At 48.7% G+C, this 21491-nt stretch overlaps 1 protein-coding gene across 3 annotated transcripts in view; it reads right to left on the bottom strand.

Moving 5' to 3' along the window:
* The window catches only part of KANK2 (KN motif and ankyrin repeat domains 2), an 88426-nt gene extending 67165 nt beyond the window's left edge, over positions 1-21261 (bottom strand). For 2 of the 3 annotated variants that reach the window (XM_072991610.2, XM_072991613.2), the window contains exons 1-2: positions 21122-21261; positions 20817-20918 (exon numbers count right to left, since the gene is read on the bottom strand). The gene's annotated coding sequence lies outside the window, so the exon portion shown is untranslated. The remainder of the gene's footprint in view (positions 1-20816; positions 20919-21121) is intronic. The other variant, XM_072991611.2, reaches the window with a different exon arrangement.
* Positions 21262-21491: the final 230 nt, after the last annotated feature.

Here is a 21491-nt window from a genome sequence, read left to right as displayed (position 1 = left end):
ATGTAGCACAAGCTACTCCCTGGTCGGAGGCAAATTTACGGGGCTGTGATGCCTTGCGGAAGGGCAGAGCAGGCTTCTGAGTGGCTAAACCCTGAGGTGGGTAGCCATGTGGGGGGGGGGAAACACACCAAAAAACAAAAACAAGCATGAGAATTAAGGTACTCCCTGGCCATCCCCCCATGGTCTGTTGCCAGAATTCCTTTTCCCTCACCCCCCCCTCCTAGTGATCTCGCAAGTGGAAGAACAAGAACAAGACCCCTTGCACACGAGGAGACTGCAAGCTGCCAGGCTTTGTAGGGCAAGGCCACCTGCCCTTCTAAGAATCAACTGGGAAAGAAGAGCTCATGTTCTTGCTGGTCCTTACGGAAAAGATGGCTAGTGGTAACTAGAGACCCCAATTGTGTTTCGAGGAGAAATAAATCATGTCCACTTCCTAAGACTATAAACTGAGCCTTTTCTTAGCTGAAACCAGAGAATGCCAGTGGTGCTCTGTTACAGGAGGAGGCAAAGCATGGTCTATATGAGCTTCATAGGGCTCTAAATGAGGTCCCAGCACACCCAGACTCCTTCCAAAGTGTTCTAATTAAAAACTGTGCAAAAACAAACAAACAAACAAACAAACAAACAAAAAACCCATCCACACCAAACCCTTACTCCTTCTAGGAGTTGGGATGTGCAGTCCTCAAACATCTGGAAGTTGCCTGCTCTTGCTCTACCACAATAAATCAATTATATTCATAAACTTCATGGACACACATTAAAAGCATAAATAGGGTTTCCCTGTCACCTTTGTGAGAAGATGCACTTTTGCATGTTTGCCTCCTTGACATCCCAAGCAACCTCATGACCCACTCAGAAGTCGGTGAGTCATCTCTGAGGAAGAACGGACTTCCTCCCACCTCAGAACAAAACCCAGGCAGGAAGAACTAGACATCTCCAGAATGATTATGTTACGAGACAGATTCCCTGACTGGGGAGCCAGAGGTCAGGAATTGCGTTCCCACTGTGCCTCCTGGAAGAGGAGCCAGCCTGTGTAGCCCTGGGCAAACTCCATAGACCCATAAAACACTTGATAAGAAGGAAATGGTAAACCACTTCTGAGTACTCTATGCCTAAAAACCCTAGAAAGGGTCACCACAGATCAAATGGACTTGATGGCGTGTTCTTAGTTATTAATAAGATTTTCTTGGACTCCAAGCAGCCTCAGTCTCAGATAACATGATGAGCAGTCAGAGATGATAGAATCCAGCAGCATCTGGAGGGGGGCACATAGTCTCCTATATAGGATGGGACCATCCTGTAGTTTCCACTCATAATGTGAAAATTAGACCAAGTACGGTAACTTCCTTGTATTCTAAAAAAATGAAGGCAACTAAAAGCTATTTTACAAAAATTCCAGATTTGACTTACTATAAGCACTCACATAGGTCCTTATAGTAAGCACCTATGAACATTTTAATTTGGTAGCATTGTTCTGCAGATATTAAGGTACTCTAGAACACAGGTCTTTTGGTTTCCCAAATACATAGTATTTGTCCTGTTTTATTTATAAAACATTATAAGTAACATTTTGGAAGGATAAATTTCTAGGGGGAAGTGCAACAGATATTGCAAAGGTGACCCAGTATTCTGAGTTCATACCCCTGACTAAAGCTGCCTGTTAGATTTAGGTTGTTGTCATGTGCCACCTGATTTATAGCAATCTTATGAATTAATGAATTCCAGAAGGTCCCATAATTAACAGCCATTTACCACACAGAGAATAGTAGAGTAGAGAAAATGACCATCTATCTTGGAAATGCTGATGGCCCTTCAGTGCTCGTGTGTTATGTTCATTTTAAAAGGTGAAACATGTATTTAATTTTACTCATTCATTACCCACCAGATCTTGACATTTTCCTTGCTGAAGGTATGATATACCACAGTAGATCTATCACCATCTGGTGAACATGAGTTAAGCACCTACCAACCTTTTTCATATATGCTTGTAACACTTCATGTTTTTAAAAAGGTTAGGTTTAAATACATATGTAACCAAATTACCATCTTTCAGATACAGTTTCTTTGATGCCATGGTGTTACCATGTTGAAGCAATTTTAAAACAAAAATGGTAAAAAAGAGGCCCTTAAAGGAAAGTATCCATAGTTCAGGAATTATATGGAAAATTGTATTGTGATTGATTACAACCCTTTATGATTACGGTATACTAAAAAGTGTTAATGACTGTAAAGAAGTTGAGTTGTAAGAGCCATTTCTTTTAGAATGCCATGTGTTTTGCTTACTAAAATTAGAGCATAAATATATATATATCCTTTTGCAATGTCTGTAGTGGGGAAAACGAATGTTAAGGAAACACAATTAACTTAAAAAGCAGATCATTGTATTGCTCTACATGGAACTTTCTATGCTTGTACATTTCTTTGCCATGGGCCCTGTACTGTGTCCATACACCACCTCTTATACCTTCTAAGCGTGTGTGGCATAGAGCAGTGGTTCTTAACGTGGGCGATAATGCCCCCCAGGGGGCGATTTCATTTTTCAGGGGGGCAGTAGAACGAAAAGGGGCGGTAGGGGGGCGCTGGAGCAGAAGGGGGCGGTAGGGGGGCGCTGGAGCAAGCCAAACCTGTGAAGATGGCTGCAGCCTTTTTACAGTGTGCATGAATATATATTTTCCTCCAATCTTAATTTAGTTTCAGAGTTTTCGTCTTGAAAGTTTTAGTTCCTGCATTGCAGTTTGTTTTTATGCCCTTTTTTATATTTCTTTTTGCGTCTTAAAATTCGCTTGCAACTGAATCATTACTTTTTTGGGGCATTCCATTTTCTTGGAATTGAATTTTGTTTTCAGGGGTCATTGGATTTAAGTGTCATAAACAAACAAACAAACAAACAAACAAATAAATAAAAAGATATCATCACCGCAAGGAGGGGGGGCGATGGTAACTTCCTCAATGGCTCAAGGGGGCGTTTCTTTCAAAAAGGTTAAGAACCACTGGCATAGAGGACAGAGGTGGCTGGGGGGCTGGTATCTGGCTGCAGCAGCGGGAGTGGGGAGTTTAATTCCCCACTGTGACTCCTAGGAGAAGCACCAGCCTGTGTGGCCTTGGGAAAGCTGCATCGTCCCAGGGTACCCACAGAAGAAGGGACTGGTAAACCACTTGTGTGTACTTGATACCTAAAAAACCTCAGAAAGAGTTGCCGTAGGTGAATATCAACTGGATGACACATCACTGACTAACGGTAGTGAACAGAAGATTTTCCCATTCAGCCAGCAAGACCAGAGTTCAAATACCCAATCATCCCTGAGGGATTCTTTGTATTCTTTGGCAACTCATTGTTACCCAGCCTACCTCACAGGACTCTTGGGAAGACAAAAAAAAATGAATGGCATATCCCTTGCGTTCTTCCTTAAGACAAAACCGCGACAGCTGAAATGCTCTTATGCTTTTGGCTTCTGATGCTACAAAGGAAATGCCCTGTTTGTATTATATTCTTAGCATGCTTTCCCCAAGAGAGCAGAGACCAGCTAGTTCGATAACAAGTAAAATATACGTTTTGCTCTGAGAGATGCTGGACGGGGAAGGTTAGATGTAGAGAGAGAGACTCAAGAGCTCGCTGGAGACATCATGGCAGGGGCCACATGTTCGGCCCCTGATAGACCTCATTTGTCTAAAAAAAGGGGGGGTGGACCAAATCACTTATGACCCCTTGGAAACTCAGCTTGCTAAACAGCCATCTCAGAGTAGCCCGATGGGGGAAGACAAAGCCATGGACTCTCACTGCAGCGACCTCTGCTCTTGCCCGGCTGATCTTTGACATTTTGTAAAAGCTACTGATTCCCAATCTTGGGTTACCCAGTTGTTCTTGGGCGGCAACTCCCAGAGGAAACCTTGGCCAGCACAGTCACCAGTTCTCATCGGATACGCACAAGAGCTACATGCCCAGATCCAAATATTCGGATTTGCTTTGGCTTGTAAGCAAACTGGATTTGTCCTGTGGTTTTCTTGTTTCTGTTGATTTGGCCCCAAATGCCAAAACAGGTGGCAGCAGCCATGGTGCTAGAGGTTAGTATGGATTTCCCTAGGGCTTTTCAATATCTTACAGTTGGCTGTATTCCTGTTCCTGTGACACTTTAGTGGTCTGCTGTTTTACTAATATATTTTCAACTGTATTGACATTTCACTGTTGCAAACTACCCCTCTCTCTCACACACACACACAGAGAGAGAGAGAGAGAGAGAGAGAAAGAGAGAGAGACTCAGCCTTCCATCCTTCCAAGGTTAGTAAACTGAAGACCCAGGTCATTGGGGTGGGGGGGAATGTGTAGTTTGCATAATTTAATTGTAAACTACCCAGAGAGAGCTTTAAGCACTTTGGGGCGGTATATAAGCAGCACATTTTGCTTTGCATTGATTAATGAATAATGTGAGAAATGCTGTGGGATTGGGACAGTCTGATTTACATTATTTTCCACTGGCTACATGATATACAAATTAATGTGAATCAACCCAGAGTCCTCTCTCCCTGATCTGCACTTTCCCCCTCTACTTCTGGGGCTTATTTTTGCTTTTTTCCACTTTGTATTTTTAGAATTGAATGTATTCACATTGAAAACTGGAGTTGATGCAACGGGCAGCCAGAAGCTGCTCTCCCAGCATCCTCATTTAAGGTGGGGAGGGAGGAAGCAAGCAAGGGGACAGTCATGCGGGTGGCAGTTCCCTTCTTTCAAGCACCTCTGTGTCTTGAAATAATTCATCCCCCCAAAGATTTAGCACCAGTGATGGTATGCTAGGGTAACTGGAAATCAAGAGTGAGGAGGAAATCAGTAGAGAGGAAGAAATTCAGTCAACCCTTATTTGCAGCTTGTTAAGTAGCTCTGCAATTGCCATGCCTCCTGCAAATCTAGATGGCTGCAGTAGGGAAATTGCCAGTCTGAACTTGTTAGCAACCTTAATAAAGTGTGACTTTACAGATCACTTCACATCCCTGCTGAGTTGTCATATCCTGAGTTAGTTTCTTGAGCAACAGAAGGGTAACTTGGTTTAAACTGTATTTGAACTTAAACTATGTGTTAACAGTTAGAAAAATGTTAGAACTCAAACAAGTCTAAGTTAGAACAAGTGTATTCCCACTTAAGAAGACTTGAGAAACTGCACTTATGGCTGGAAAGTTCCCCTTCTACAGTCCCTGCTGGCTTTTCAGCATAGCACAGCCCCAGGACTGGTTCTGCATGCACAGAGAATCCTTGAGCAATCCAAATTTGTTTGGGACTGTCGGGGCTGAAGTTTTGTTCAGCCTCAGAGGTATGTCTTCTCTCTTGTCCTGCAGACCTGATCCCAGTCTGGGAGATGGGGTGGGTATAGGTGAGATTTTGATCCCTTTTCCTCGGATATATTACCTTTCTCCGGTTTGAAAATAGTAGTTGTGCAGATATATACCCTTAGCAGCAGCACACGTGTTATGCTCATATCCAGGTGATTAAAAGAGTATGCAGTTCAGTCACATTTAAATTGCATTCTTGTGGATGAAATGAGGATTACAGTGAAATAAACAATTCTTCACATGTATGTGCAAAAGTAAGTTCTACCGAGTTCAACGCGTTTGTTCCCAGGCGAGTAAGTGTTGCGGTCTTGATTAATTATGAGCTCTCAACAAAGTATCTGTAACAGATGCCTCTTCAGAGCAATCTTGTGCATGCTTGCTCAGCCCAGTGGGAGCTATTCCTGGGGTTATGATGCAGAACTGCAGCTCAATCAACTTCTAATCACCTTCCTTCCATGCAAAGTATCACTAGAAAAATATATTTTACTGAAAAATATGATTTCAGAAAAATTAGGTGTCTGGATAAAAGACTGTACATATATTAACCTATGTATGGGAGTAAGGACACAGCTGGATTCATATCCGAGTGAATTTGCATCAGTCCCACAGCTGCTGCCCTACAAGCACTTTTGGGGGTTGTAAGCCTATACTGGTGGTGGCGTCTTGGTGCATTTGCAAGTAAGAGGAAAAATGACACACCCTAGCAAACCTGAGTAGAGTCTCTGGAGGCTGAGAAGCAAAGAGATTCACCGCAAGGAAAGCTGTTATCTCCGACAAGATGCCATGCGACTCAGTGGAGGAGTTACTCCGGTTGGCCACAATCCTGCTCATTCCTCTGCCAGACTCTAATTGTCTAATGATGCTTAAAGACTCTATCTCTGCGGTTTGGTCTGTGGTTGGAGTGTTTCTGTGTGTCTGTAGGAACTGGTTATGTTCAAAAGGGGGACCGGGAGGAGCTGAGCTTATAAGGGAGGGGGCGAGGGAAAGCAAGCAAAGCGGGGCTGGGGGGGGGAGGTGGACGGGGAAGAAAGGCTTTTTGAAACATTCCTGCAACCGTTTCCTTCTCCCCAGAGCTCAAACCCGGGATGTGGGAGAAGAGGGGGGGGGAAATACACACACGAAGTTCATTACTGCACATTATCATCAATTCCATGTAACTGATAATGTTTCCTGGACGTTTGTGTATGGGCTGCAGTTCTGCTCTCAGTGCAAGAACGGCCTCTCTTGAACATTTAAAAAATGGCATGGAGCCCAATTTTTGCAATTACTCACCCAAGCATCAATACCGGCCCATTTAATTTTGTCCCCTTCCTCCAAAAACTTCAGCTTGAGGGACGAGAGCAAGTCTTGGGAATCCCCGCAGAAAGATCTCCAGGCTTGGCCCAAAGAGAAAGGCACTGATCCCACCCACCTCCATTCTCATCCCTCCCCCCCCTTTCCAAAAGGGAAAATAGGCTAGAAGAGTCCCTAGCTATTTGCTAGGGGAGACGCTGAACTTTGATGGGGGTGAGATAACACGCATTCTTGCTATGGCCCAAGAGCAACCAGAGGCCTTGTGGCACCTTTGAGGCCTTGTGACGCCTTTGAGCCTAACTAGCATTACTTTTTCATAAGCTTTTGTGTGCCTGAACATACTTCACACTTAGCCGCCCCCCTCCTTTATCTGAAGACGTGTGATTGGACACACACAAAAGTTTTTGAAAAATCAAAACTATCCTTAAAGGTGCCTCAAGACGTCCGGTTTCTCTTTGGGTTTTCTATGGCAGAAGAGCCCTACGGTGAACTATAGGGATGCTACTATAGAGTAGCATCGAACTCGCAGAGACTTCAGGGACTAAACCTGAGACTAGGGTAGGAGGCCTTTGTGATGTGTGGGGTGACCAAGGTGGAGTTCTGTCCTGTCACAAGGCAGGCAAGGAGCCCAGAGCTACTTCCTAATTGTAGAAATGTGCTTAATAGGTAACAAACTCGCCACAAGTCAATGGAGAGTTTCCCTCTCCCCCCCCCCCCCCAAATGGCAGGTCTTCTGAGACAAAGGTGGCTCAGGAAACATGGAGCTCCACTCCCCATATTGCTCCAAATGGAAAGATGGGCCAAAGGGTCTGTGGTCTTCAGCATTCTTCCTGGTGCACTCCCCTTGTTCCTTCCCTTCAGTGGACTATAACAAGACACATATCAAGAGCTTTAGGCTGAGCCATTGAGGTCTGGCACTAGCTGGAAATGGGTGAAGGTGGATGCCCAAACTTGAAAGGCTACTTTACACACAGCACTCCCCTCCCCTTGTATGGCGCTCCCTGCGGCGTTTTGGCTCCTCACCAGGAGACCCAGAAATGCACAGCAATTCCCTGAAATTCCATCTGGTAACCTCAGATCTGGGCAAGTTCAACTGCACTATAGTTTGGTTTAAGCGTAGCACCCCCTTTGGATCCTGGTGAGTATCTGCCCTCAATTCAAGGACAGCACAGAGGTGTTTGAATGAGCTGGCAAGTTTGGTCTCCTGCTCTGCTCTGCTCTGCCCTTCTACATGGGGCATGTGCTGGAGAAATCCCCTCTAGTGCTCTGGCTAGAGTGGGTTCCAACACTGCTACTTACTGATGTGGGTTTTCCGGAAATTTCTAAGATGCAACATTTTCTGGAAAATAAATGTCCATTGCATTAGATAGAGTGTGATTTGACTTAGCCCAGTTAATTTCTATTTTCTAAACAACATATTAAATTGCTTCAACAACCCATAAGTGTTTAAATTGAAATATTTGGTGTAGAGCAAAGATCTAGTTTCAGATCCCCACATGGCCATGAAACTCTCTGCATGACCACAAATCGGTTGCTCACTCTTCCCCTGATCTCCCTCATGTCTGCAATTCTTCCTGCCTTGTAAATCTAAAACAAAATCTAAAACAAGCTCAAGAAAATAAATAAGACACTGCTCTGTGTGTTTTCTAAAAGTGAAAGAAACGTCAATCACAGTCTGGTTTTGATTTGTCCTGCACTGTCCAAAGCCGGATGCCTATTGGTCTGGATTATGTATGCATATGTATACTTTTCTTTTACCCTGTTTATAATAAAATATACAGTATAGGTACTCTCATGCACACATCCTACAGGTACTCACTTGAAAAATGTATCCATTTATTGCTGCTGATCACTTACAAATTAGGTATGTTTAAACCAATGGAAAATTTCTGCTGAAAAAATTAGGCACCAAAATCTTTACACTTCATATCAGTGCACGTACCTCTGAACTGGGGGTCTAAAAAAGTAACTTTTCCATTCCCTGAATTCCAGTGACCAATTGCAGATACTGTGTGGGTAAGGCCTGTTGGAAATTCCAGCTGACATTTTTCCTCTGTAATCCTGGCTCTTTTCATTGACCAAGAAGGCCTGGATCTACATAGGAGGAGATGCAAAGCACTGCCTAGGGTAGAGAGAGTAGCAGAGTCTGAAGCTTCAGGCCTCAAGTCACTATTCTTCAGGGGCTCTTACAGTTCACTCAGTCTACAGTGGCTGGTTTTCCACTTGTGTGTGTTTTTGCAGCAGTTACCACAAAACTCCTAGTTAACTGATGCCTTGCATAAAGCATTTTCAGCATTAAAAAAAAGAGGTTTACTTATTTTCAATTACTCTTGCTTTAAATAAGAAAATGGAACAGGATACCAAGTGTGTATGCTAAAGGCCCACCTTTATTTGGTTTTTTGTTGTTGTCCTAAATCTTGCTTATGGGAACCTTATTAGCACAGCTCAGTTATCCCCAGACACATCAACTGTTCTTAAAATACACCTTTCCCCCTCCGTTTAATCTTAATCTTACTGTGCTGAATCCGAAATGTCGCACTGAATGTCGGGAAGGGAGGCCACAGACGGACGCAACATTCTAACTGCAAAACAATCCACCACCCTGGTCGACGGAGAACCTTCCTTCCAAATCCCTCATTCGCCCTCGTCCCCTTTAAGGCGGCTTTATTCGGCTGCTACAAGTAGACACATGGATCCAATTAGGGGCTGCCTGCAAGACGTGGAAACTCAGTGGCCGGATGGGGTTGCCTTTCTGGATCAGCATCTTTGGCTGAGATGTGGCATGGGGATTCCCCCCCTCCCCAGTCTTTATTGAAACAGCATGGCTCCCAAACAGAGAGGGGTGGGTGGGGTGAGGGGGGGGTCATCAAGAATCTGCAACTGAGCACCAAGACCCAACCACCTCCTGGAGCGGAACCTTTAACAGGGAGACTTCACCCCACAAGAAGATGGGGGACATCCCTGGGGAGCAAGGTGCCACAAACAGAAGCAGCCCTTAGCATCCCTAATGAGGAGGCGTCCTTGAACGAGCCTCTTCTCACTCAAAACCTTCCTTGGCCTTTCTGACCAACCAAGCCACTTCCAGGTCACACCTGAAAGCCAAGAGAAGGAGGAAAGGCAGGGGCACATCGTCTCCGCCCCCTCCTCTTTAACTCTGCACGGACTGGAGCAGGAGCCTGTACTTATTCCTGAATAGACGGCATTCGGGATGACAAAAGTCACCCTTGACCACAGAGAATGTCGCCAGTCATCCTGTGCTTCCCCTTTCTTGAACCTGCTCCACTAGGTCTGGAAGTCGGAGGCCCTAAGGTAGGGATACGAGGTGGTTTGCTCCTTGCCTGGGGATGAGGACTAGCTGCTCCTCCGATTCCAGGGCAAACAGCAGGGCAACAGCATCATTATCTGCTCTCTGCTTACTAGCAACAGAAAGCAGTTCTGGGGTGCTCTGGAGGGTGCAAGGCACAATCTCCCCGAAAGCAAACCTTTTTTCGCCTTGTTCACACTGGCATCTAGTTAGGGTGTATGTTTCCCTGACAGCCCCGTTTAGCATCGAAAAAAAGACCTTTCTGTTTGTGTTCCACCCTTCCCCTTTCAGAGCTGTCTCGCACCAAGCTGGCAGAGGGCTCGGGCATGCAATCTTTTGGGAAAAGTCCACTGAGATAGAAAATAGCTCTTGGTTCTGCCTTTGCGCATTGGCACCGAGAGAAGATAAAGACCTTTTAAGTACGAGCCAGACGGCACCAAATTTCGCAGTGTGGCTAGACCCATGCCAGTACAGGACTCCAAGGACCTTCAGCCCGGTAGCTGTAAAGGCTGCCTACTGATCCGAGAAAGGAAAAGTGAGCACGTTTTCGAAGCTCTCATAATATAGGGCACCACCGAAGGAAGGGCTAATGCAGGCATGCATGGCCAAGGTGACATGTCAGGAACATTAAGAAGGATGGGGTTTGCTGCTTACAGGCAAACATTATGCAACGCCCTCCCTACAATTAGCAATTGCAACTTTAAAAAGATATAAACAAAACCAACAACAAGACATGAAGATGTAATCAAGAGTGAGATTCCAGTGAAGCAAAGGATCCCACATTCCATTGCATTTGCCCTCTTCCCTCAAGGTTTCAATCCAGATCAGGTCCTGCATGCAGCATTTGCATTTGAAACGGTTCACCCTACTGTCAGTGATGTGAACAGGAACACCAGGCCCTTCCCCATGCTCAGTCCTGGCAGCCATTTAAGTTGAGAGCTGCTCCTGCAGTCAGGCCGTGGCCTCTCCACCTTCACTCGCCAAAGCCTGCTGGTTCAGTGACTTGCCTGCCCAAAAGGCCCATGTGTGGGGAGGCCATCTTGGAAAACTGGTTAGATAATTGCCATGGCGCCTCTCTAAAAGCAACCTTGTAAGAGCCCCAAAGCAATGAGGAGCTTTCATCTGGAATAAGAGTGGGAGGTGATGGGTCCCAACAACTCCCTAATTGAAAAAGTATGTGCAGATGGGCTCTTACCTCTTGCCATGAAGATTGCAACATCCGAATGGCAAAGGATAAATGAGCTGCACCAGTTCAAAGGCTGGGAAAGTTACTGTTTTGAACCGCAACTCTCCGAAACCCCTCAGCCAGCCAGGATTGTGGACTGCCTGACTAGGGGGATGCTGGGAACTCCAATAAAACGAGGTTCCCCAAACCCTGCAGGGAATCACAAGTGGGTGCCTCTGGAGGGTGTGGTGCTGTGTTGTGAAGACTCCCTCTGCCTTCCTAACAATATTGCTACATTTGTGAAGGGTGGTGGGTTGGGCATTTCATCCAATGGGTTGCACCCTCGGCACGCTACGGACAAGGGGAAGCCTTTGTTTCAGGGGAAGAATGTCCCCAGCACAGTGGGGTGGGGGTAGGAAGGATCGGAGGTGGGGGGGGAAGCAAATAGTTTGAGTTGTTTGCTGGAGTCGTGGTAGGAAGGAGCAGGCTTCTAGCTCCCGGGCTGCAGGAAGGGAGGGGGGCAAAAGCCCACCGGAGCTTGGCAGAGGTTAAGAGCAGCTGGCCACACCACAACCCCTTCCTACAGTGGTGGCAGGGGAGGAGAGGGGGAATTTGGGGAGTTGTGTTTTTTTTTAATAAGAGTCTCCGGCTGGCATGAAAGAGCCAATTGTGTGATCTTGCCGAACTCCCCAGGCCCACTTGCACAATGCGGCCCTTCAGCCCACCGCGCTGGAGCAACCCACCACCTTCTTGCATCGGGAGCTCTGGGCCGGGATTTTCCGGGCACGCAGCAGCTCGTGGGCATCCTGCCAATCTGGTCCCTGTGGCTGCAGAGTTCTTAGAGAGAAGCGGGCACGTCCCCTCAGGGAAGAGAGAGACCCTCTGGGGCAACCCTGGTGCTCAGCGTGTCGGGAGAAGGAGCAACGATTTCAACACCAAACACAACCAGGGAAAATAACTCTTGTCATGTCTGGCTGCTCTTGAGTTTGGCATCTCTTGTGGTGTGAAGCTTTCGGTGGGTATTGGAAATGAAGTCAATCTCTGGGGTCAGAAAACAACTCCTTTGCCCCGTCCTACAGGCACAGCTTCAAAAAGGCATGTTTGGGGATTACAACTCCCAAAACCGCCACCATCCCTGACGGGACGCCGTGGATCCCATTTTAGCAATGCTCCTGCTGCTCATGAGGGCTGGCAGTAGAGCAGCAGTCCAGAAAAGTAACTTCTCCAAGGAAGGGCAATCTTTCACAGGCCTTCCAAGCTCTGTTTCTGTGTAACTTTGGTGTATTCTTTCCCTTCTCTGCGCATCATTGGCAATCACACCAGGAGAGACAACACCTGTACCCGGGCAAAGTGCCACTCAGAAGCAACACTGCCTTTGAGGAAGGCCTCTGGAAGGGGCCATCAGGCTCTGCAGGGTGGGGGTGGGGGGTGGGCGACCTGGTGAAGAACGGACTCTCAGACTCCACAGGGGCCGCGTGGCTGGCACCTCTTGCCCCCAGTTCTTCCCCCTGCCTCTCTGCTCACAGACTGCTCCTGGCACAATGAAACCCTCTCTCAAACTCAGATTAAAAATAACCCTTGCAAACTTGAAGCAGCCGAGCAAAATTAACCTGCCTGCACATACCACGTTGCCTTGCATAATTTATTATAAAAGCATAACCCCTGTTTCCTTGGCGCTGAATTTTGCGCTTCCTTGGCACAATAGTGCCCATGCTTTGGTACAAAATAATTTTTCTGAATAAATCTCTGTCCTAAAGAATAAATCTGCATTTATAAAGATAAAGCCTATGCTACATTTAATCTTCTTTGTTTTAATTCCAAGCCCAAGTGCAACTTTTGCTCTAATGTCAATAAAGACATAACTTGTGCGTTCTTAACGTTTGCAGTTAGCTAGGCATTACATATGCCTTCGGCCTTACACACAGTGAGGCACTGCATATGTCTCGCCATCACTTGCACCCTCTTTCAAGGAGGCCCAGGGTGGACTGGCAAACACACAGCTCTACTGTATATCTGTTGACGAAGAAAGCCATTCACGCTCTATCTAGAAAAGCCACAGGATGGAAAGGAAGGCAAGGCTTCCTCCCGATATAGGAGGGATGGCCAAAGGCTACTGCCCTGCAACCCCCAGCGGCCCTGGTTGCCATAGTCAAAGACAATGAGGGATCATGGAAGACACAAGCCAAGAACCTCTGCCATAAGGACCCCATCTTCCCAAACAGAGAGACCGAGCATTGTGGGCTGGATAGCTAGCTCAGCGAGTTAGGTGGGAATCAGAGACCGGGGACCCTGATTCCCCACGGTGCCTCCTGGGAATGGAGCCAGCCTGTGTGGCCTTGGGCAAGCGGCACAGTCCCAGGGCACCTCCAGAAGAAGGGAAGGAGTACTCTCTACCTAGAAGACCCTGAAAAGGATCACCCTCAGAACTGACTTGACAGCAAACAATTATTATTTCTATCAGGGCGCTAGCTCACTTACTGACTCGCTTACTTCCTTTGTTATGAATCCCTGCTTTCTCATCTCTTGCCAAGGAAATCTCTTTCCCTTGTTGAGTGCTGCCCCACGAAGAACTTGCTGACTGCAAAATGTAGGCATCCAGGGAAGCAACAACAGTTGATGGGAGACAGGTGGACCGCTCTTAGAACGGCAGGGCTGGAAGGGGCCCCGTGGACCATCCAGTCCAGCCCCTGTCAAGGAGGCTCAGTGGGGAATCGAACACCCGACCTCTGGCTCTGCAGCCAGATGCCTAAACCACGGAGCTACAAAACCAAGAGAAGAATAGATTTTAATGGCTTGGTGGGCTAGAGTTACAAAGACCACTTTTGGCTCTCTCCTCAGGATATCTGGGGGAAAAAATCCTAAGCCTCTGCTTATGAACTTTGCCAGCCAAAATCTTGGCCATTTGAACTCCTCTATGAATGTCTGTCTGGCAAGAAGTCTTTATGTTACAGGTGGACACAAGAGCCTGCTCTCCTCAGCACAAAGTTTGATCTTCGACTGGCTTGCTGATAGGCCAGATCCATGTGGTTAACCAAAACAATGCATTTACAAAGATTCTAGCTGTGAAAAGGGTCTTCCTGGGTCTAAGTGGAATTTCCCAGGCCGATCCTCCCCCGATGTGGCGTAAAAGCCATTTTGCGAACAAAACACACTACACGGCAACAGACAGATTCCAGCTCTTTTCAGGAGGGAAGAGGGGTATCTTCCTCTTTTTCTCTGTGTCATCTACTCTTGCTGCAGATGAACGAAAATGGCCAATGTTTGCTGGAGTTTTGCTGTTATTATTGTCTCTGTGTCAGCAACATGTTCTTTAATACAAAGCTTCAACACAGAGTCTCTTGGAGACATCCAAGATTGAAGCATTGGCATCAGCTCAATTTGATCCTCACTAGATGCTCTAGCCTCTGTAGTATTATGATCACACACAGTTATCAGGGTGCTGATTGCGATACTGATCACTCCCTGGTGTGTAGCAGAGTCAAGCTGTGAATAAAGAGATTGTTTCACACGAAAAGGGAAGGAAGACCACGTCTTGACATCAGCAAGACTCGCGATTAGAGAAAAGTGGAGGAATTTCGCCAAGCACTTGAGGAAAGTTTTCCAGGACCAGCTGATGCAAATGCACCTGAACGATGGGAACATTCCAAGAATGCTGTTTATAACACCACCTTGTCCACATTCAGCAAGAAGACCAAAAAGTTGGCAGACTGGTTCGAAGCCCATTCAGAGGAGTTGATGCCAGCCATCGAGGAAAAGAGGAGAGCTTTAACAGCATACAGAGCCTGTCCTAATGACTACAACTTGCAGGTTCTTCAAGTTGCTCGTAGCAAAGTCAACAGACTTCCAGGAGATGTTCTAACGATTATTAGCTTCAGCTCTGCTCTCAGATATAGATAGCACCGGACACAGGTAGCATCAAGGGAATGTACGACGGTATCAAGCAGGCTTTAGGTCCAATACAGAAGAAATCTGCTCCTCTGAAGACTGCTACAGGCGTGATAATCCAGGACCGAGCACAGCAAATGGAACACTGGGTGCAGCACTACTCTGTGCTATATTCCAGAGAGAATGTAGTAACCGAAGAGGCATTAAGTAACATCGAGTGCCTGTCTGTCATGGAAGAGTTGGACAGCGAACCAACTTTAGCAGAAATAAAAGCAGCCTTGGATTCCCTCACCTGGGAAGGATAACATCCCTGTTGAAGTGCTGAAGTGCTATAAAGAGATCATCACCACTGAGTTGTATGAAATATTCTGTCTTTGCTGGAGGGAAGGTGGAGGATCCAAACATTGTCACATTGTACAAGAACAAAGGTGACAGGGGCAACTGCAATAGCTACCATGGCGTTTCTTTTCTCAGCGTTGTAGGGAAGCTGCTTGCCTGTGTTGTACTGAAGAGACTCTGGGTGCTTGCAGACAGAGTCTATCCCGAATCACAGTGTGGATTCCGAGCTAATAGATCCACCACTGACATGGTATTCTCCCTCCGACAGTTGCAGGAGAAATGTAGGGAACAATGACAGCCACTCTTTGTGGCCTTCATAGATATTACAAAGGCCTTTGATTTGGTTCGCAGGGATGACTTTTTAAAAATATTTCCCAAGATTGGATGTCCAGCTCGACTCCTTAACATCATCAGGTCCTTTCATGAGGAAATGAAGGGCACTGTAGTTTTTGATGGCTCAACATCAGATCCCTTTGACATCAAAAGCAGAGTGAAACAGGGCTGTGCCCTCATGCCGACCCTGTTTGGGATCTTTTTTGCTGTCATGCTGAAGCACGCTTTGGGAACAGAAGGTGTCTATCTCTGGACTTGATCAGATGGAAAGCTCTTGAATCTCTCTAGATTGAGAGCGAAGACGAAAGTCCAGCTGAATTGCATGCGGGACTTCCTCTTCGCCAATGATGCAGCTGTTGTTGCCCATTCTGCTGAAGACCTCCAACAACTCATTAATTATTTTAGCAAGGCCTGCCAAGATTTTGGATTAACAATCAGCCTGAAGAAAACAGAAGTCATGGGGCGTGGACTCACCTCCCTCCATTCCCATCTCTGCACAAGAATTGGAGGTTGTTCATGACTTTGTGTACCTTGGCTCAACCATCTCTGACACCCTGTCTCTGGATGTCGAGCTGGATAAATGCATTGGCAAAGCTGGTACCATGTTCTCTAGACCAGTGGTCCTCAACCTTTTCCAAACTGCAGAGCAGTTGAGGAGGCGGGGTCCATGCGCAGGGGGGCAGGGTACCCCCTGTGTTCATGGGAGGGCGGGACACCTGCGGGCACATGCGCAGGTGGGCAGGGTGGACTCATGGGTGGGTGGGATGCACTTGCACACATGCGTGGATGAGTGGGGGTGCTCATGGGTGGGTGAAGCGTGCTCGTATATACACACAGGTGGGTGGGGTGTGCTCATGCATATGTGCGGTGGGTGGGCCATGCATGCAGGGGGGAGTGTGTGCAGGAGGGTGGGAGATCTGTCTCCACGGCCCAGTCCTGCCAAGGCCACAGACCGGCACAGAGCCGTGGACCGGGGGTTGGGAACCCCTGCTCTAGACTCACAAAGAGAGTATGGCTTAATAATATGCTGACAGCATATACCAAGTTCCAGGTCTATACAGCCTGTGTCCTGAGCACACTCCTGTACTGCACTGAATCCTGGACCCTTTGTGCATGGCAAGAGAGGAAGTTGAACACATTCCATATGCGTTGTCTCTGACACATTCTTGGTATCACCTGGCAGGAAAAAGTTCCAAATAGATTAGTCCTAGATCGAGCTGGACTTTTTAGCATGTATACATTACTGAAACAGCAACATCTGCAATGGATTGGGCATATTGTGAGAATGGCTGATGGTTGGATTCCAAAAGATCTCCTGTATGGAAAATTTGTGCAGGGAAATCACCCCAGAGGGAGTCCACAGCTGTGATAGAAGTATATCTGAAGGCCTTAGGAATGGACCTCAACAGATGGGAAACCTTGACATCTGTGCGTTCAGCCTGGAGGCAGGCATTGCATCATGGCCTCTCCCAATTTGAAGAGACTCTTGTCCAGCAGGCCGAGGCAAAGAGGCAGTCCTGAAACCGGCAAAACCAGGGACCTGGACAGGGGACAGATTGTATTTGTCTTCAGTGTGGGGTTGTCACTCTTGAATTGGCCTTCTCAGCCACACTAGACACTGTTCCAAGTCCTCCAAACAGAGCAGGTTACCATAGTCTCTCGAGACTGAAGGATGCCTACACTTTTGCCACTGATCAGCATAGCTGACAAGATGAGCTCGATTAGACCTTAACTTGCAAGCCACCAATATAAGGCTCTTAATTAGTAAATTGCTAATCACCTTCTAATCAGCTTGTCTCCCCATCCCATCCCCGGCTGCTGTGATCCTCCTATGGCATGGGATTAAATACCTGTGAGTTTACCAGGGCAGGGTGAGGCTGGGACACAGAAGGGCGGCTCTGACCCTTGGGAAACCCCCTCTCCCTACCCAGACCCCCAAGAGGCTCCTCTGCCCCTCAGAGGACGATGTTGTGAGCAAGGCCTCTTTTTCTATAGCCCCTGAAGTCATTTTGTGTCCTACAGTGGCAGAGTTTAGAAGCCGTAGTCGCTGTGCTCTACCTGTAGATGTAGTCCAGAACGTTGCTGAAGTGAGAAGCTTAGTGGAGGCAGGGAGAGACGGGGTGTCTCCAGGGTGGATCTTCATGAGGAAGGAGACGATGAGCATTAATGCTGAGAACAAATACCTCGGTTCCCAACTGCTTAATTCTAAGTTCTAATATTTTACATCTAGCCCTGGTTGTGCTGGCTGCTATTTTGGGAGTTGCAGTCCAAGAACACCTGGATTACTCAAGGTTGGCAACCACTGCTGTAGAGGCAATACAAGCCTAGCGTCATATCCAAATGCAAGCCAAGGAATAAACACAGAGGCAACTTTCAAAACCCTTCTAAGAGTAGCCGTGACAATTCCAGGACTGGTCTTATGGCACAAATGAAATGCAGGGAACTTGCTTAGAACAGAGTAAGCTTTCACTGTTTGGCCACTGCAAGCTGGAGCAATAAACCGCAAGCCCTTCCTAAACAGACGGGGGTGAAGGGTATCCGCGCTCGGACTGCTGCTCACTCCCTATCCACTCTGCTAACCGAGCTCCGTGCCTTATGCCAGAGTCCCTGCCTCCTCCCTGCCCCTTTTATGGCTGAAATGCAGAGGCACGTTCTGTAACAAGAAGATTTCATCTCTAAAGCGTAGAAGCACGAAATGCCCTCCAAACTTCCTGCAGAATGGCTGTTTTGCAGATCCTCCTAGAAGACAGAGGCCTGGATGAGATGCTTTCTCCTACGTTTCATATAAATATGCCTGCATCAAGATCTAATTACTCTCTAAGTCAGGGTGGGGAGCATGTGGCCTTCCAGATGTTGCCAGATGGCGACTCCCATCTGCCTGAGCAAGGAGGTGATCTGCTTCCCGACGACTTCCAGAAGGCCACACCTTCCCTATTCCCACTGTAAAAGAGCATTCAACTGGAATCTGGAGAGGCTTGCTTTGTGACCTTGTACATATTTTTGTGTGTGTACATTTACTACATATCTGCACCAGAAAAGATGTAGTGGACTACTCTGTTCTGGTGCATTCCCAGGTTTTCACAATTTGCCAACTTTCAGGTCCCCGAAAGTCACCCAGAGAAGAGACTGAAAGACCAACTACAAGACCGGCTACTCCACTTGGCACTGAATCTCCAAAGATGTGGACTAGAAACCTGACCTTGGGCATCAGCTGCCAAGGTTCCGTCTCAACCATCTCCACATTCCATCCCTCTCAATAGTGATTGTCCACTGGTGTGCTGTGGACATTTTGCAACCCTTGCTCTGCCCACAAGGTTTCTGCAATGCTCCAAACCACCTTCACCCATGGAACATCACCTGGCAAGACAACCAGGACTTTACCGGATGGATAAATGTATGCTCAATGTATGCAATTCAAGTGCAGCAAAGTAGGAAGGAAGGACAGTTCTCTTACACACAGGGAAGTTTCAGGATTAGAGATGGGCACGAAGGACTTTGTTGCATGCATCACCTCGGTGGCTGTCCAGTTTGGGCAGGAGCTGGGGCTTCCCTTCCCCACCTCCCCCAGCAGCTGACCACTCAGATGAGGAGGTGGGGCAGGGATTCTTGCTGTACAGCCATTGCGTGCCACTGGTGTAGCCCGCATGACTATTGATGGAGCCCTTTGTGCTCATCTCTATTCAGGATACTCTACCATCAAGGTGTGTGCAAAGAAGAACACTCACAGAGATCTGAAAGGACTAGAGGCATTTGAGAACACCAACCATAAGACAGGAGGCATCACTCACCCACTCTGAGCTAACCTCCGTCCTTGGGTGGTTAAGGAGACTCATACACTCAGCCCAGCTCATTGGGGAAGGAAAGGTGGGGGACAAATTAACTAATAAAGGTTCTGCTCCGGGTGCTGCTCACGGCCAAGCTGTCGATACAGAAACTCCTGACACACAGGTGGGCTACTGCCAATCCATCCTTCTTGAAATGGGGCAATGAAGCATCTGACCAGCTACCCAGATGTTCCTTATTCAAGTTCATTTTCTCAGTCCCCCACGTGCACCCCCCCCTCTCTCCCAGATCTCAGCTGGCTGTTCTTCATTCAGGGCCAACAGATACGCTATGCCATCCTCCCCACTGCTGTTACTCCTGCTCTTTGGGAGTGTTGAAAAAGCTCTGACAAGAGGCCTGGCCTGGCCTTCCTCTTCCCCTCCGAGCTTGCCATTCCTCGGGTGAACCTCCAGCCTCCCAGATGTTTATTTGTTCCTTGCCCCGCAGATTCTTGTGGGCAGAGGACTTTGAAATCCAAGAGGCTGGATCCCTGGAGGTCCCCAAAACAAGGAGCCTGCCAACACCAGCCTGACAGCCCGGCTGGGGGCGGCGGGGGGGGGGGGAGGGAGGCGGGAGAAGGAAGCGAGTGGGGAGGGGGTTAGGGGGAAAGAGAGAGAGAGACAAGAGCGAAGGAGGCGCACCAGAAAAAAAGTGGAAAACAACTCTTCAGCCCACAGTTCCGATTCCCAGCCACCGAGCAGGGCTTTCTCTAATGGCAAACAGCTGTCTCCCGACCACACGGTGCCGCCTCGCTCCTCCATCCGCTCTCTCTCTCTCCCCCCCCCCAGCCCCAGCCCCAGCCCGCCAGCCACCCGCCTTCGCTCCTGCCTTTTTCCAACCCGAAAAGCAGGCGCGGAGAAATGCGAGGCAAATCACAAGATGGGAAGGCGAGAGAGGGAGGGAGGGAGGGAGGACGGGAGCAAGACACAGATGTTGTTTGTTCTTCCTCCCCGTGATCCCCCCCCAGCACAACAGAAGCGGCGCTTTAATTGACATTTAAAAAAAAAAAAACCCTCTCCCAGAGCGAGAAAAAGGATTTGGACAGGATCTCTCCGGAGAGGGGACCCTCGCTTTGTGTGGAGCTGGAAAGGGGGCCGGGGTAGGCAGGGAGGGAGGGAGGGAGGGAGAGACGCCGCGCGCCCCCTCGAGAGAAGCCCCGCGAGTCCCGGCGATCCTCCAGGGGTCCAGCTTCGGCGTGGGGCGGGCAACGAGGGGCCCGGAATGGCAGGGGGGGACATTGCTGGATCTGCCTGGCCAAGCGGGGGGTGGGTGGGGTGGAGACGGCCGGGTGGTGTGGGGTGGGGAGTAGAGCCGGGAAAGGGTCCGCGGAAGCCCCCAGACACCTCCTGGGCTTACCCGGAGCAGGAACCGGTCTCTGTCTCGCTCTCTCTGCGCCTCACCTTTCCAGAGCTGGCCGGCTTTGGGGTTCCCTCCGCCGTCACCGCGCAGGATCAGTCCCTAGAATCCGGAGCGGGTGTTAGGAGGGGGGGGAGGAAGGAGGAGGAGGACGAAAAGGAAGACAGTTGAGATGCAGAAGTTTCTCTTTTTTGGAGGGCAGCGGGGAAGCAGAAGCGCCCCGTTGGAAGCCGGGGCGGGAGCTCTGCCCGCGCCCACCACCCAGGGAAATGCCACGGGGCAGCTGGGCAGCGCCAGCGCCGTACCTTCGCCCGAGTGCCTGCCCTGCCCTGCCCGGTCCTGCCAGCCCGCGGCGCGCCGCTCCGGGCTCCAGCGCAGCCTCCTCCGTTGGCCGAGCGGGGTCCCGGGCGGCTGCTCGGGGCTCCGCCCCCGATCCGAGGAAGCCCCGCCCCCTCTCGGGTGGAAAAGGACGGGGGGGTCAAAGCCCCGCGACGGCGGCGGGAGGGAGGGGGGCGGCCACTTGGGTTCCCCTCCCTGTGCCGCCGGCCTCTACGGGGAGCGAACTCGGGGCGGGCGGCCCGGACTCGCCCCGAGGGAGAATCAGGCGCCGCCGCTTCTGGGGCGAAAGCCCCCGGTGGCCCTTTCTTGGGACGGGAAGTCGCGGGTTCATAACAC

This window comes from Pogona vitticeps, chromosome 2, assembly GCF_051106095.1.
Source record: "Pogona vitticeps strain Pit_001003342236 chromosome 2, PviZW2.1, whole genome shotgun sequence".
Taxonomy (NCBI): Eukaryota; Metazoa; Chordata; class Lepidosauria; order Squamata; family Agamidae; genus Pogona; species Pogona vitticeps.
Note: the sequence above shows the minus strand (reverse complement) of the source record. Positions and strands in the feature narration are given on the sequence as shown.